This window comes from Orycteropus afer, unplaced genomic scaffold, assembly GCF_000298275.1.
Source record: "Orycteropus afer afer isolate SDZICR_OR568_19922 unplaced genomic scaffold, OryAfe1.0 scaffold00025, whole genome shotgun sequence".
Lineage (NCBI taxonomy): Eukaryota > Metazoa > Chordata > Mammalia > Tubulidentata > Orycteropodidae > Orycteropus > Orycteropus afer.
Genome location: NW_006921612.1, coordinates 18407772 through 18418132, shown reverse-complemented (window position 1 = coordinate 18418132; position 10361 = coordinate 18407772).

The window sequence follows — 10361 nt, the reverse complement described above, 5'->3', positions numbered from 1 at the left end:
TTCATCAGTAGGTGCCTTAAGTCATCCTCACTTTCAGCAAGCAAAGTTGTATCATCTGCATATCTCAGGTTTTTAATGATTCTTCCTCCAATCCTGATGCCTGATGCCATGTTTTTCTTCATATAGTCCAGCTTCTCGGATTATTTGCTCAGCATATAGATCAAATAAGTGTGGAGAAAGGATACAACCCTGACGCACTCCCTTCTTGATTTTCCACTGCTGTCAGTGACTTGGGTTAAGTGCACTTTAATCTTCAAAGAGAAATTTTTTCTCTTCATCACTTTAAAGAGTTCTTTTGAGGCAGATTTGCCTAGAGCAATACTACTTCTGATTTCTTGACTGCTGCTTCCATTGGTGTAGATTGTGGAAGCAAGTAACATGAAGTCTTCGACAACGTCAATCTTTTCTCCATTTGTCATGATGTTGTTTATCGAACCAGTTATGAGGATCTTTGTTTTCTTTACGTTGAGGTGTAATCCATACTGCAGACTTTAGTCTTTAATCTTCATCAGTAAGTGCTTCAAGTCATCTTCACTTTCAGCAAGCAAGGTTGTGTCCTCAGCATATGACAGGTTGTTAATGATTCTTCCTTCAATGTTGATACTGCATTCTTCATATAGCCCAGCTTCTCAGATTATTTGCTCAGCATATGGTTTTGCACACATGCCCTTGAATATGTTGAGGGAGTGAGTAGTTGCACCTGTAGGCTCAGGACCACGTTCGCATAAAACTCAATTGGTATAACATACTACACAAAAACATTGTTCTATATCCTACTTTGGTGAGTAGTGAATGGGGTCTTAAAAGCTTGCAAGCAGCCATCTAAGATCCTCATCCACAGCAAAGAAGAACGAATAAAGCCAAAGACATATAGAAAAAATAAGTCCAAGGGACCAGTTGACCATTTGATTCTCAGCTTATATGACAAAGAGACCAGTAGAACTAGATAGTGTCTGGCTACAACTGTCAACCAGTCAGAAAGGGAACAGTGCAGGAGATCCTGGATAGAGTGGGAGAAAAATGTGCAACAGAACTCAAAATCAAAGACCAGATTTACTAGTCTCATACAGCCTAGTGAGACCCCTTAGACTGTGGCCCCTAGTTACTCTTCAGGTCTGGAACTGAACTCACTCCTGTGGCTTCCAACCAAACAATAAACAGGCATTTACATTAGGTAGATACACTTCTTAGAATAATCAATCATTGTAGAATAGAAGGGCAGTGTTTGCACAGGGAAATAGCTGGGATGCAGTGATATATAGGAAGGAAAGACAGAGGGAAGAGGTAACTACAGGGAGGAAGTACAAAGAGAGCTGTCACCTTATGGAGAATTGCAGTCAATGTTATGATACAAAATGTGTATGAACTGATGTTTAGAAAATTAATTTGCTCTATAAGCTTTCAACCAAATAACAATAAAAATTTAAAAATAAAAATAGAAAAGGGACCCTAATGTCTGTGTATACTTTCACCTAAGAAACAACAAAATATTATTAAATTGAAAAAAATTTTACCTGGATTTTCTTACTGGCTTTTATGCTGTCTACCAATGTCTGATATAGGTGAGCAAATACTCAAGACTTATTTTTAGCTAATGATACTGTCTCCCTCTAGACTTTGAAGTAGTTCATTTTCCTATGAACTCAGTTCCCTACTAATAAGTTCAAGAATAGTACTTAATTTGAAGTTTGGCAGCTTTTTTCTTTTTATAAGTGTGGAAATAACACATTTCTAGCTCTCTACATGTCTGAATTGAAGGAGGAAGTCACTCACCATGTTTTTAAATTTTTTTTGTAATTGAAAATATATACAGCACAACGCACACCAACTCAATAATATCTACATGTACAATTCAATGACATTTATTACATTCTTCAGGTTGAGCAATCATTCTCATCCTCCTTTTATGAATTGTTCCTCCCCCTTAACATAAACTCACTACACCCTAAGTTTCCTATCCAAATTTTCAGGTTGCTGTTGTCAGTTTGATCCCATATAAATAGTTCTTTTAAAAAACTCAATGTTCAAGACAGGCGTTCTTCACTAATTAAACTATTATTTTGGTTTAAAAAAGACTTTAGGGAATATTTTTGTTTAAGATTTAATGTTTAAGATTGTTTCATGACAACAGTTTTTGTAGTTCATCCAGCCTCCATAACTCCAAAAAGTCTGCCTTATAGGAAAATTTTAAATTTTGTTATGAACTTCCCCTTTTTGATCAGTATTCTATAAAATAATTGAACAAAACATTCTGTAGTGGTAGCCAGCACCATCCAGTTCTAGTCTTATGACAGTATTCTGGTTACCTAGTGCCACTCTGACAAAAATATACCACATAATGGGATGGCTTGAACAAACAGGAGTTTATTCTCTTACAGTTTGGGAGGCTAGAAGTTCAAGTTCAAAGTGCCAGGCTCTAGGGGCTGTGTGAAAGCTCCTCAGCCTTGCGCTTCAGCTCTACCTCTTGCTCCCAGCCCCCTGAAGCTAGATGCATCTCTTCACTCAGCCATCTACTGGCTGCTGAGGCTAACAAGCCCAAGGTTGACAAATAAATTGGCACAGTTCTGATATTACCAAACCACATGGCAGGCCATTAACTCAAGTCCATTGTAAGTCCCAAGGTCGGCAGAGCATGGCAGGCTGCTGAACAGTGACATGGGTACATGCAGGGTCCAAGTGTGTCATAAGCTAGAGACTATCCCCAGTGCTTCTCCTTATATACAGGAAGCAGATCACATCCCAAAGACAGCTACTCAGCTGCTTGTGGTAGATCCCACCATGGAGTTGATTGCCAGTCTCATAGGCAATGAGGGAATTATTGCCTATAATAGGGAATAACTACTACCAGCTGCCGAACCACTCAACCAGGTCCAGCCAAGTTGACATACAGATTTAACTACCCCAGACAAAGAATGTAGTTTTTCATGGACACAATTAGCCATGCTTCCATTTCTTCCCCCTTTTCTCTGTTGTCTTAGGCTTGTAGAGATTAATTTTTGTGCTTAGGCTGGCCATCAACCAGAAAGGAGGAAATAGCTGAACTGAACCCCAGGGAAGTCTGTCTCATTGATTTCAGAGGCCTAAGCTATTGGGTGCATGGAGAGGCAGGTAGAATGATAGCAATGAAAACAGACTCCACTATAGGAGACTTGCTGTAGTAATTTGCAGTATTACAGCAGCCAACAGCTACTACATGGAGAGCAACTGTTAGTTTCTGAATGGCCACCCATGGAAGTTGACCTTGATGCTGTCAGAGGCTCCCTGGTAATATCTTGGGTATAAATTAAGTCCCATTAACTTGGCTGCTTCCTCCTTCCCAGATCCTAGAAGCCTCAGTCAACAATCCTCAGCACTGACTAGAAGGGATTACACAAAATTGAACTGCCCCCAGGGAAATCTGTCCTGTTGATTTTAGAGACCTGTGTTACAGGTTCACAAGCTGGCAGGCAGGCAGATTTCTGGCTTTGGGAAAAGAGTCTTTTTGTAGCAATTTTCAGCAACCTGGAAGTAAAGAGGTGAAAGTGGTGTTGTCATGCTCCAAACCAACTCCCAGGAAGATCTGCCATATTGATTTTAGAGAAGAAACTTGGAGTCCTATATCTTGGCACAGACAGGCATTATAGTGGTTAGGAATATAAGTTCTGTTTCTGGAGCTACATCCTCAGTTCGTGACAATCTGTTGCAAGGATGGTGGGTGAAGCAATTTTCCTACTGAATGCAACAGTTGGGGATTCATTGATTCTGGCTTATCTTCAGTTCCCCATTCCTGTCTTCTACTCCCCAGTTCAGAGTCTTTCAAGTTTGAGTATCATTTTCTTGTATTTCTTGATGTATTTGTGGGAGAAATCAGAACAATGATTGGTCTACACCACCATCATCTCCGAATCCTATCAAAAATTTTTGAGGTTTTAAATTTAATTGTGTAATTTTGCAAAATAATTTACCTATAATCCATTATTGAAACTATTTCAAGTGTTTCCTTCATCAACATAAATATCAGAAAAATTCTGTGTACGTATACAAGACCTTAAGATGTTGATAACTTTCTGTCAATTCTATAGACAAAATTTAACACAATATAACAGGCAGAATATAATGATGACTTGAAGAATTTACTGATAAAGATTAAAAACTATAGTCTGCAGTATGGATTACACTTTAATATAAAGAAAACAAAAATCCTCACAACTGGATCAAGAAGGAGCATCAAGATAAATGGAGAAAAGATTGAAGTTGTCAAAGGCTTCATATTACTTGTCTCTACAATCAACTCCAATGGAAGCAGAAGTCAAGACATCAAAAGATATATTGTATCAGGCAAATCTGTTGCAAAAGACCTCTTTCTAGTAATGAAGAGCAAAGATATCTAATTGAATACTAACCCAAGCCATAGTATTTTCAATCATTTCAAATGCATGAGAGCTGGACATCAGGAAGAACAAATAAGAGTTGATGCTTTTGAGTTGTGGTGTTGATGAAGAATACTGAGAGTACCATGGACTGCTAAAAGAACTAACAGATCTTTCCTGGAGGAAGTGCAGCTAGAAAGCTCCTTGGAAGTGAGAATAGCCAGACTTTGTCTCACATACTTTTGGTCATGTTTTCAGAAGGGACTATTCCCTGGAGAAGGATATCATGCTTGGTAAAGTGGAGGGTCAACAAAAGAAGGGAAGACCTTCAACAAGATGGATTTGCATGGCGGCTGCAGCAATGGGCTCAGCTATAGTAGGGATGGTGAGGCTGGCACAGGACCAGGCAGTGTTTTGTTCTACTGTACATAGGGTCATTATGAGTTAAACATGACTTGACTGCACATAACAACAACAACAGCATCAAATTCTAGAATCATAGGTAATTAAACATTAAGTACTGTCTTAGGTTGGGTTCTTCAGAGAAGTAAAACTGGTGACACTTATATATGTGTACATATAGAGAGATTTATATCAAGGAAATGGTTCAGATGGTTGTAGAGGTTGGTTAATCCCAATCCATGGGTCAGACATCAGATTAAAGGCTTCTCTTGAGTCATGTAGCTGCAAGAGCTGACAAATCCAAGACCGGAAGCTCAGACATCAAGCTTCTGATTCATGGGGTGCAAAGGCAGAGGAATCCAAGATTAGCAGGTAAGATGACAGATTGTTGGCTCAAGTCCCAGGAACCAGAGGTCAGAGCATGAGAGCTGTATGCAGGATCCAGAATGAGCAAAAAGGCAGAGAGCTTTGCCAGAACATCCTTATATATTTGATACAGATCACACTCCCGAGGAAACTCCTTTCAACTGATGGGCTGCTCTTAGCAGATTTCATCATGGAAGTAATTTCATTATATCAGCTCAGCTCTCATCATGGGGAATGACTCTATCATAACTCCTAAACTAGAGAATCATGGCCCAGCCAAGGTAACACACAACCATAACCATCATAGGTATGAAGAAACCTTAGAGAATATCTGAACCAATGTATTTCTCAACCTGTCTTTGTTGACTACAAAAAAAGTTAGCTCACATAAACTACTGTTATTTTAACCAATTTCAGAAGTGATATAAATGTGTTTATGTTACACTAACATAATCAGTACACATAGTTCATGAAAAATGTAAGTGAACTAGATGTTCAGAATGTAACAATAACAAAATACCTCCTGAAGAAATATTCCTGACAACTTTACTTACATATTTTATGTCATTCCTTAGATTGTTTTGCAATGCCGGGATCAACTTCTTTAATGCTAAGCGAGATGGTATCTGTAGTATCAAGTAACTAGTCTTTGCAAGGATTTGACTCCTTAGTGCTTTACTATATCACCTACCAACAGATTCAAAGAAGGAAAGGAATTATGAGGACGATGAATACAACCATAGGAAGTTAGACAATTTGAAGTGGTTAAGAAAATGTTGAACATACCACCAAAGGCTACATAGGACACTGAAATGTGTCACAGAAGAGGATCTATGAACCACAAAGAAGAGGATAAAATCAGTAATTTAATTAAGATTTCTAATCCATGTCTCCCAAATCATAGTCCAATTAAATTTATATTAAATCATACTGACTAACAGATTTTATTCATGGAAGTTCTTTTTACATTTTCGAAGAATTAAGAAAGTGATCCTACTGTGTAATGAAGCATTGGCTGCATTCTAAACTGAGTATGTATTCCATCTCAAGTTTTTTTTTTTTTTTTTCCTCTGGGTTCATTTGGTGCTATTATCCACAGATGGACAAAGCTATTATCCACAGATGATTTCACTTGTGAATTTGCAACCTATTTACCCTTCCATCTTTCTTTAAGCCCTTAGATTATATTTCTCAAGTACCATCAAATACATGTTCATTTTCATGAACACTAAATCTGTACCTAAGTGAGTAACAGGACCATTTCCAAAAAACCATAAATGGAGATATGAATTCAATGATCTAAGGCATAATAGATAACATTAATAACAACTCTGTTCTGTTTTTCAAGTTATTATACTAAGTATGCTAGTGATTCTCAATATTTATGAAAAGAATCACCTAGGAACTTACTGATCCCTAGGTCCAGTCCAAAGCCTGCTAAATCAGAATCACTAGGGGTTAGCTCAGATACTTGTAGGGATTATGCATAACAAGTTGAAACATTTATATTTTTCTAGTTAAAATGTATTTATTATTGCTTGGTGAATACTTTTATTCTTAAAATAGCAAGTATATTTTTCCCCTTACTTCTATTTTGGAAGATTGATTGTTTTTTTTTCTTTTCTGCCTGTATTAATCACTATCTAGAGAATAGTATAGAATTATTTTTACTTTTTTCCCGTTGCAACACACTTTGTAATTTTATGAGAGATTTTTAAATCACAGTTCATTAATCTAAGACTGTCAGTGGTGAAAATGATGGGTATATGACTTCAATGATAATTATTCATTAAGAACTGAAGTGGAAGTTCTTACACCCTTGCTTCTTTATGAAACTCAGAAAATTCAAAAAATATGTCCAAAGATAAAAGTTGTAAGTTTTTTGAGCTCTTTTTAAAGTAAATCATTTAAGCCCTTGTGAATTTTTGGTAATGTGTCCAATTTGTCTTCATTTAAAAAGAGGTAAACATGAAGGAACGTCACTAGGAGGGTTGTGACAAATTGAAAAAAGGGACATGGCATAATAGGAAGGAAATATGACTGAAAAATACAACATCAGCTCAAGTACAGAAATTATAAGTGTGAATTTACATATGAATCAAACTCCTTAATTTTCTAATGGGGGTAAAGAAGTAGTCATAAACAGAATCATTGTTAGCAGATAATTTAATAGACAAAGAAATGGGCAGTCTTATACCTGGGCTAAAACACCAGCTAAAGCTTACATGGATAATTGTGAAAACAGAATTCACTTCAGAGTTACTCTAGATGAGATGTTGAAATGATAAACCGCTGTACTGAATCAAGTCAAAAGAGAGGGATTAAAAAACATAGTTTTTATTATAGTCAATATTGTAGGTATTTCTATGATAAAATACTCACTGAAGTTTGCTGAACCCCTAAATGTACTGTCTTTACTTTCACCCCCATTATTTTGGAGACTTAACAACTTTTATAAAATCAGAAAATGATGTAGGTGTCCTGACACAGTGAAATGAGCATGGGCTTTGGTGATAAATAGGCCTAGATTTGACTTTCCAGCTAAGTGATTTATACTAATTATTTAAAACCTCTAAGCCTAAAGCTCCTCAAATGAAAAATATCATATCCATCCTTCTGGATTATTACTGGAAAGAAATAAGATACTGGAGATATACTGCAATAAATATACTATATGCCCATGTGTGAGGTGGTTTTTTTATTTTTATTTATTTATTTATTTATTTATTTTTGACTCATTTGGTTTTCCCCATTATGTCTTTCCTCAACTCCAAAGCATTCCAGACAGGTGGTGATTGTAAAACATTTGGGTACATGTTAATTTATTTTCTTTACTTCACTGCCAGAGTAATGTCTCTAAATTCACATTCCTCCTCCATATTCTTAAACATAAAACCATTCAATTGTTTTCAATTTTTTAGAGGAAAAAATTCAAATAACTAAGTATATGCCATAGAAGACATTCCTCATCTAGCCCCTGCTTCTGTCTCAATTCTAACTGCCTAAAAACACAATCAGAATAGTGCTTAAGAGCTCACACTCTGGAGTCATACAAAGTTGATTTGAATTAACAGCTTCACCACTTACTAGGATTCTGATCCAGGGTGTCTTAGTTACCTAGTGCCACTGTATCACAAATATCACATTTAGATGGCTTTAATGACCAGAACTTATTTCTCACTGATCTGGACACTAAAACTCCAAATTAGGATAGTATACAAATCTTATTTCTATAAAGGATTACATCCACAAGTATAAGGTTTCAGATTCCAATACATTTTTGGGGTGGGTGCACAATTCAATCCATCACATGGGGCAAAACACTAATTTCATGTCAGCCATAGTTTCTTCTTTAAAAATAAGAATAAGAATAACCATGCCCACTTGTTTGGGTTATGATGAAAACTAAATAATTTAAAATATGTAAACTGTTAGCTTTCCTTACAATAAAAGACTGCATAAAGTTGAAGTCTTTATCCTTCTTTATACCTGTACCTACATACATTTTTGTTGATTTGCTTGTTTTCTCACCTAGATTGTCCACTTCCCTGTAATCTTTGTAACAGAGGAAATTATCCTTCATGATTATTCCAAAGTCACTATCTTTGTTACTCATCTAGCTAATATTTTCTTCCATACAAGCAAAATTATATTTTTTATCACTGTTGTGATTTCATAATATTTTAAATGTTATACACAAGAGAAAAAATAATAATAAAAAGTAAATATGAATAACAATGTGGCATGCACACTATGTAATAATGATGCCCATGGATCATAAATAGAAACACATCAATAAAGCCATGGACATATATGAATAAATAAGATAAAGATATTGTCTACTTTTTTAAAGGTGAGGTAATGGAATTCTCTCTAAGTTCAAATGATTTTATTGGCTTAAAATAATCATCTTTATCAACACTAGTATTTTTAAACATTTCCCTTGTCTCTAGGGAGAATTCACCCAAGTTCAGTTATAGAAGTGAGAGAAAATTGGAAAATATCAGCATATTATGGTGCTTGTAGACACCAAAAGCAAAAAAACAAATTCACTGTACACAAGAGAATGCAAAATTTTTAGCTCATCCACAAACTCAATCCTTTGAGTTCTACTTTCTAGAGATGGAAAAGAAGTTAACAAATCAAAGCTTTTTCAAGTGCTATCGATTTTATTTCATTATACTAATTCTGGTAATGTAAACAGAGGATGATGTAAAAACAGGCAAATATAAAATTATTAGAGAGACATTCAAATTAATCAAGCATGTGAATAAATGTTTTAATTACCTAAGCTTCTATTTTCCTTAAAGTACTTTGATAAATAAATTAAAAAAAAAAAAAAAATCACTACCATGGAGCTAACTCCAACTCATAGTGACCCCAGAGAGTTTCAAAGGCTGTAAATCTTTATAGAAGCAGACTGCCTCATCTTTTTCCCATGGAGCAGCTGGTGGGTTTGAACCTTTTGGTTAGCAGGCCAATGCCTTAACCACAGTCCCACCAGAGTTCCTTCTCATAAAAAAAAAAAAAATGTATAAAAATACATAGTAATCAATTTCTAAGTTGTAACTCTAGACTTATGAAAAATCTAGGTGGATGCTAGAGAGGGTTTATAACATCAGTGTTGAATTTAGAAAAAAAAAAAAAACTATTACTTCGGAGCATGGAAGTGAATTCACCTCTACTTACTCTTCAAAGACTACTCATTATCACTGTAATTTATGAAAACTATACCTGGCTTATATCTAACCTTTCTAATTCTTTAAATGTTTGAGGCAAAGAAATAACAATGACAATGATTCTGATATTATAAAGTTTAATAATTTTCTAAAGCTCTGATTATTAGTTAACACTGAATTAAACCCATAGCTTCTTCTTGGTAAAGCAATGTACTTCTAACTAGACAAATATTCATTAACTAATAAATTAATCCTTGTATCAACTTTGGGCTGGAGTATTTTACTAAATTCTAATAATTTGAAGCTGGGCAAATGAATAGTGATTGCGATTCCTGAAACTCTTTTAATATCTGGAGAGAGTTTTTGGAGAAAATGCTTATAGTAACTGATTCTGAATTGAAAGAAGAATCACTATTTATTTACAATATTTTATAATATATTAATATAAATTATATTATATTTACTGTTGAGTCCTACCCAAACATAAATTTTGTTGAACTGATAAGCAGATTTCTTGTGATACAATTCTGTATTTGAATAATAATATTGATAAATGGTTTTTATT